Below are 8,331 nucleotides of genomic sequence, written 5' to 3' on the forward strand. Positions count from 1 at the left end.
AATTTTAAAAAGCATAGTTTTTTTTATAATAGCTGAATTTTTAAAAAATGAATACCTAATAAATATCATGCACATAATTTGTCTAAGGGATTTCTTATTTCTAGCTGAAAAAATTCTAATGTGAATCAATATAAATATATACATAAAAACATTTCAAATTCCTCGAAAGGAAGTTTTGTTTATCTGAATAAATGTATCTAAATATAAACTAAAATTTCCTCTCCATATCAATTTTTTCATATCATTTAGGAGCTTATGCTTCCTTAAGGAAACTGGACGTGAACATTGGACCAGACATGCTTCACATCAGCTACTAAGGAAATATCTTTAACTAGAAAACAATATACCAATGTGAATTTTAGAGGTCGAGGATGAACTCCTTTAAACTTTTTAAGCTGAGATAAAAAATATTGTTCAAACATTTTCTCTCATTGTGCAATGATACATAAGAATCAAAAGCCAAATTTTCTTACATACCACCTCTACGTGCCGTGGTAAATATTTGTTATACAGATTTTCTCCTAGAATAAAAAATCTCACCAAAGAGGACAGGAACATGACAATTTCACACCTCTAGAAACAAAAATGTAAATGTTAAATAACTTTTACTTCAGATAAAAATCCACTTCTCAGATGGAGAAGAACACTGCAGCTAGTTTGATAAGACCCCTGCATCACTGGTTAAGTTCTCTACCAACTGAGATATCCAAGGTTCCTTGATTATTGCAAACCTACTTTGCAGGTGTTACAGAATTTATGTATCTTACTTATAATAATCATTGTACCCTAATTTTTTAAATGAAAATCTTTCTTACTGTGTATGAGAATGATATTTACAGCCAAAGTCTACTTTATCCACCCAATAAAGTTATAAGGGAGCTGAAACAGAGAGAATGTACATTGATGAACCGACATCAAAATCACATACAGAAGGCTAAGAATACATACAATCATTTACACTAAAAGAAAATCGTATATTTATTTCGTACCCCCGCTTGAAAAGCGGCAGGGTACTGTAAACCAACTACAGTCAAACTTCATTGTCAAACATCAGTCATAGCGGTCACCTCTATCCAGCGGTCACTTGTCCTATGCGGTCATTTTATTTCCTCCCAATGAAATTTCCTATATAAAGTAACTCTATTTAGCGGTCACTTGCGTAACGCGGTCAGCGGTCACCTAATTTCAAACGAAATCGCCACTTTCCCCGTCTTTATCGGCCATTTTGTCCAATCACGTGACCTGATCTGGAGTCAGTCTGTATTATTCACGTCATTCGCGATTCGTCTGTTCGAAATCATTCCGTGACGAGTAATTTTCACGACTGAGGTAACATTCTTTACCAATTTAAAGAAAAAACAAAGGATTCGCGGCGATTAATATTAGCTAATTTTAGTAGGTCGCGAAAATCGCGAATATTTCTTGCGTGCAAATAAAAGTTGGTTTATAGTATATAGTAATCCGGATGTCCGTCAGTCCGACTGTCCGACCGACTGTTACGATTGGGGTACCCATCTTATATCCATTTCGTCTCACATAACTGAATGAAATTTGATGAGACTTTCACAGAATCTTTATTACATATTGCAATTGTGCACTTTCTATTTTACTTTTTGACCAACGTATATGTTGAGTTTACCATAGAAAATTAAGCAAGACATGGACACTTCCATTATATTTATATTGGTTTGGGGCGGGGTATCGTTTGTTATTAATAATTCAATGGGGATTTCAAATACACATAATTATAAATTACTTGCTCAATTCAGCTTTTGAAATATTTGTTTCAATCAAGCATTTTATGACGACTTTGAACTATACGTTTACAGATTTAGCTAATTTCCTCAGAGATTAATGGTTAGCTTAAATGTAACATTGGATGTTTGTCGATGGTTATCTCATATTAACAAAATGCGTGAAATTTAGTCAATTAAAACCCCTGATAACTCTTTGTTTGGGCTAAGTGAAATAGTGGCAATTGACTGCTTTGGGTGAAAATGAAGGATTCTTAAGGATATAATATTATGAAACAAATAAAAAATTATGCGTGGATTGATTTACATTTTAAACAGATTTTTATCATACAAAAAACAAAAATAAATGATAAATCCTTCAAGCTATTTTTTTCTTTTAAGCTTTGATATGATACTGTGTGAATGATGGTTTTAATCTCTGATTCTATACAAATTTGCACACATTTTAACGTTCAAACACAATCTCAGCAATAACTCCCACTTTATTTGGCAAACATAACTCAGGTAAAATATTGAAATATAAATCTTGCTGATTTTTGGACATAGGTTACTTGTGTTAATTATCTTAAATTGTTTTAATTCCTCATTAATGGTTTAAAAAAAGATATATTTTCAAAAAATAAAAAAAGATATCTGACAATTTGAAGACTTTTTGAACTCATCGGTCATAATAGATGAGATTATATATTAAATGTGTTTTCCTTTGCTTGTAGAAGAACAAGTTAGCATCCCAAGCCCGTATACCTGTACGGCCAAGTGTGTCCTTTCGGTTACTTACCTGTTGGTTGTCCCAGGTGTGAATGTGCTCCCGATCCTTGTCTGGTAATTAAGAACTTATCTCACTTAAGATCTTTCCTCATCCATCTATGATCATTCAGTACCTCATGAAACCAGTATCTTGTTTGAATTATTAATTTGCTTTTTATTTATTTATTTTTGATAATGTTTAGTTCCATTATAATTAAAAGATTATACATATTATAACCACAATTCTATATCTTTAAAATAGAATGACATCTTCCCAAACATTGTTAGAATAAGAAAAGAAAAAAATCAAGCGAATGAAAATACATCTCAGAATACAAAGGACTTATCAATTATCTTATTAAAAGTATTATTTTTAAATATATAATTTACAATATTGTAAAAAAACCCGTTTGGATATGAATATTAATAGTCGCTTGTCAGTTAAACAGAGTAAAAAAAATGATGAAATTTAAAATATATGCACACAAAGTTAATTGAACGCTTTATTTTACAGTTTACAAACTGTCCTAGGTGATTTACATGCTCCTCTATTCCTTCCGATTGTGGATATTCACAGTGCCGTCACAAAGCCGCCTGTTTACTGAACACCACGTCTGGAGGTAAATAAAATGACTAATTTGCACATGATCCTTTTTTATAATTATACCTTCGGGACTGGTTGTAGACTGATGGTATTTCTGATACGTATTTTATGATGCTTTTTCTGTTTGATATTGTGAATTTTCTTCATTTAAGGACACCTAACACAAACAAAAATTAGGAGGGTGGAGTGATATGTTTTATTTGCTGATTTTGAATAAAAATGACATAAATAATAAATCTCTAAATTATAAAGAAATCGTAAGACTTCTTTGATGCTCAAATGTGTGACTTTGTGGCGTTTTTTGTATACATATGTAAATCTACACAAAATTTTACACACATTTTCAATATTGTGAGAAAATCTTTCAAAAATCTCCATATGCATTTACTCGTCAAACATTATTCAGGTTACTTATTTTTATATATAAATCTATAAGAAATATTGTTTATTTCTGGAAAAGAAAAACTTTATTTTGTGTGTTTTTGTGTTATTAACCTTAATGCTTTATTGAAAAGTGATTTTTTGTATAAAAGATTATACTTGTAGAAAAGATGATCAGAACGTCAAAGAAAACATTGCAAGTTATATAAAAACAGATTCCATCGAGATTATTTCTCATTTTTTAAAAGCCAAAGACTACCAGTCTTTTTAATGCTGATGTAATGGATATTGTAATGACAAAAACTTATACTTTTAGGTGTGAAGTTTTTTCCATAAATGATACAAAGTTATATTTCTATCAAATTTTATATTACATATTATACAGGGTGCAGAAAATTAAGAAAAAATGTCACAACATCTCACTTCACTTCCCCTTTTTTTGTGACAGTGCGGTATTTGATATTTATTCCAATACAGGGTACAGACAATAAAAAACATTACACAATATCCTTCTCCTTTTTCTTGTGACAGTGCGATATTTGATATTTGTTCCTTACAGAACAACCTGTGGGTGTGGATCTGATTTTTCTCCTGTGTGTGGTTCGGATGGGAAAACCTATTTCAATGACTGCGTACGATATTGTGTGTAAGTTCACTCAAGAATTTCTTATTCTTCGCAGTTCCCATCGTCGCAAACCATGGCTAAAATGTATGATCCTCTCACATTCTCAGGAGAGAGTTATATGCGGATTCCAAACCGTGGCTTTAGATGATGGGCAGTTCTCACAATGTGTTTTTTCTTATCTATGTTCCTAAAACTGGTTAACATTTAAAAGTTTATCTTTTAAGTAAATGGCGACTTATTTTCTTATTTGCAGTGGGGCATTAAAGAAACAAGATTGATTTTTTCACTGTAAATGTATCCGTATTTATGATCCTGTGTGTGGAGAAGATGGACAAACCTATATAAACAAGTGTTTTCTACAGTGTAGGTATGGAATAGAAACCAAATAAAAGTTTGTGGATATTTTACTAGCATTGGCGGAAGAATGGGACAGGGGTGATCCTTCATTATTAAAAACGGGAATAAACTAAAGTTAACAAATTGCTGGGTCCCTTTTAATACTGGAATGAATAATCCCTTATTCGCCACTGCGTATTAAAATCATTTTCAAAATTAAAGCTATAAAGGAGAACCATCTTTGTTCATGCCAATGTCCACTGATAAAGAAAAGTGTGTGTGGTGTACACGGACAAACGTACATTAAATAATGAATGTGTTATGAAGTGTGCGTAAGTATCGTATATTCATATCATTAGAAATCATTGATGAAAACGAGAGATAATTTATTTTTAACCTCTGTGTTAATTTTCTTAAAAATTAAAACGTTTCAGAGGTGTTCCTAAAAGACAAGATGGAACGTGTGAATGCTTGATGATGTGTAATGCTGTTCTCAGACCAGTTTGTGGAATCAATTTTATTACCTACAGAAATGACTGCTTTAGGAATTGCGCGTATGTTTACATCTTTAGTACACATACACTGTATATCAAATTTAAATTGAAAGTCATATTTTCTTTCAGCTTCATGCTTATTCGTTGTAAAAAAAAAAAAAATGATTTTTCATTTTTTATAATAATAAATAAAAAAGTGCCCTCTCTAAGGTAATTTTAATATTAACTAGTGCTAATTGTAACGGGAACCGTTACAGATGTACCAAACGCTCCCCAACTTCCTTTTGGTGCCATATTCCCTGAAAGATTCATTAAATAAGACAAACTCTGTGCATTTTTGACTTTAACAACGTCTTCCAAGAAGGATTCCAATTATATTCAAATGTTAGCAGTGCACGTGTGCGCATGTGAATGTATGTGCGTTATGAAAATATCATCATGTCTACACTATCTATATATTTAAATATACTATATATTAAAGCATTTAGTCCAAAAGTATTAAAAATCACTCATTCAAGTTTATTTTTAATTTCACTCGTTCCAAATGCACGCATGTGTGTGCACGTGCATGACAACCATGCCTTCTTATAGGAGTCCCTTATATCTATCTGTGTTCCAAATCCCATCCTGTTTGGTTGAAAACCAAGAGAGTTATCGATATTTCAAGTTTAAGCCAATCAGATTGCAGTACACGTGCATGCGCGTGATTTCATGATTTTTTTTCTATATCGTATTGTAGGATATCCTAATGCAAGACTATGTTTTAAATTTCAAAGCATTTCGTCAAAAAACAAAGGAGATATAGGCGTTTAAAGTTTCAGCCAATCAGATTGCAGCACACGTCCATGCGCATGATTTCTTGAAATTTTTTGTATAAAATATTGCAGGATATTCTAATGCATGACTATATTTTAAATTTCAAAGCATTTCGTCAAAAAATAAAGGAGATATAGCCATTTAAAGTTTCAGCCATTCAGATTGCAGCACACGTGCATGCGCGTGATTTCATGAAATTTTTTATATATCATATTGTACATGTAGGATATCCTAATGTATGACTATGTTTAAAATTTGAAAGGGTTTCGTCAAAAAACAACAGAGATATTGAGATTTTAGTTTCAGCCAATCACAGCAAAGCGCACGTGCACGCGCGTGAGTTCGTGCTAATTTGACAATGTTATTATATTAATATTATTCATATATCCTCATGTCATGTAATCAAATTATGGCTATATTAAGTATATCAGTCATTTAACTCACTTCACGCGCCCGCACGTGCAGGCGTATGCGCGCAAAATGACCTTCGTTCCGCACACCTACACAACACACCTATTAACCCTAAATAGGTTTTAGCTCAGTTGGATGAACAGTTTCTGAGAACACTCGCGGACAAAAAAGTACCGGAGAACAAAGAAGAAAAAAAGAATAATAATAATAACTAGAGCAAAGCTCGTTGCAAAGCAACGAGTAGGTCTTCCGTCCTGTTTGACCGGAAGTAGCATTAATTTTTAACAAAAATGAGAAATAACGCCTAAAAATGGTTTGAATTCTTTAACACTATGTTGATTAATGCAAAAATAAGCAATTTTTTGCTATTTCCGGTTTGACCGGAAGTGACGACAACAGACGAAAAAATTATTTTTTTGCTTCTAGAGACATTTGTTACCAAAAAACTTGTCAAGAACGGCAAAAATACGCGTTTTTCGACTACTTCCGGTTTGGCCGGAAGTGACGACGCTGGACGTTTTCTGACGACTTCAATAGATTAAGCTTGTCATTTTGAACAACTTTGCTTCTTTGACGTATTACAAATTCTCAATACGTTTTGAGATATAAAGAAAAAATTGTTGGCCCCTCTAGGCCCTTAAATTTAGGGGCCAGCCCTTTTTTCGAGATATCATTTGAAAGATCTTTAAATTCTGCACTTCTTTTGTTCTATATGTTTTCACAAAATATTTTCAGGTAAAAAGATATCGAAGAAAAGGTGTGAGAAATTTTGAAATTTGTGATAGGTCTATTTTCGGGCCATAGCGAGCGCCGACGAGCGTCACTTCCGGTAAATTTGATATACCTGATGCACCTCTCCAGACATAGCTCTACCTAGCCTCAAAGTTTGAAGTTTCTATCTGGAGCCGTTTTTCGGGAAAATTGTGGACAAAATGACCCTTAAAAATCAGAAAATCGACGATATCTCTAGACCAGAAGTGACGTCATCAAAACAGAAAAAAACGCATAAGGTTCAAGTGATGTTCCATACGTCCTGAAAGTTTCATAAGATTTTGTTGAGCCGTTTTCGAGAAATCGCGTGCACAAAATCGGTAAGAAAAAAAAATAATAATAAAAGTGAAAAAGAAACCGAAGAAAACAATAAGGTCTTCCGCTGAAGACGGAAGACCTTAATAATGATAATAATAAGAAACCGAGTAAAAACAATATGTTCCCAAACTCCGTTTGGGGAACATAAAAATAATAATAAACAAGTCAAATTTTATTATGAGTACTATCAATCTTCTTCAGTGGTGTAGGTCTTTCCATGAGCGGTCCTTGCAGAAGGCTACAAAGAAAACCGAACCCTGGAACACAATCACAAATTAATCGTCAGCTCTGACTCGTATCATTGTATAATTCATTTCAAAATAAAAAGAACGATAACCCCTGTTTCGTTACTTTTTGTGACACATTAATGGAATTAACTAGTAAATTCATACTTATATATGTGTCCAAGAAAACAATCTTTTATGATCATCGAAAATAAATAAAAGAAGCTCTAAAACGTTTCTTTGCCATTTTCATACGTAAAGACTAATTTTTTCCCACATAAATATATACATATTTCCAAACTGTTTATTTTAAGAACAAAATATATACACTGAAAAATAATATGATATATTGTAAAAAGAAAATGATAATATATAAGACAGGGAATAGACAATGCAATGAAAATGTGTGTTTTATTGAATTCAAATGAATTATTGATATATTCTAAAAAGATAATCACATACAAGAACATTAGGTACATGTATTCAATTTTAAATCTATGTTAATACGAGTGTGATGTTTAACCCCCTCCTCTTCCACTTGTGTAATATTTATTAGATAAGTGTTTTTTTTTTAATTTGGTCATCAAAAATATATATATATCTCTAATTGATATTGAAAACACTCATGGTTGCAATTCACCAACCGTGGGACTTTACTAGACTGTTTCTATTTTATCTTTTTAAGGGGGGACGCAATTCACTTATATCTATGTTAAAGGAAAGATTACTTTTGCAAACCTTAATTATCAATTAGCTGAGGACTATGTTTGCGTTATAAGTCTCCAACACTAACTCTACACATATCCACCCGGTGCTTGCCCCTATTTATAAACATGGAAGCCTTCTTTGG

The 8,331-nt window shown here is 32.3% G+C and overlaps 1 pseudogene; it reads left to right on the forward strand.

The window, feature by feature from the left end:
• The first annotated feature begins 2,467 nt into the window (after positions 1–2,467).
• On the forward strand, positions 2,468–7,592 carry LOC134263942 (serine protease inhibitor dipetalogastin-like; annotated as a pseudogene).
• The last annotated feature ends 739 nt before the right edge of the window (positions 7,593–8,331 follow it).

Source organism: Saccostrea cucullata, unplaced genomic scaffold (genome assembly GCF_032062105.1).
Source record: "Saccostrea cucullata isolate Sc308-1 unplaced genomic scaffold, CSIRO_AGI_Scuc_v1 ctg11364, whole genome shotgun sequence".
NCBI classification, from domain to species: domain Eukaryota; kingdom Metazoa; phylum Mollusca; class Bivalvia; order Ostreida; family Ostreidae; genus Saccostrea; species Saccostrea cuccullata.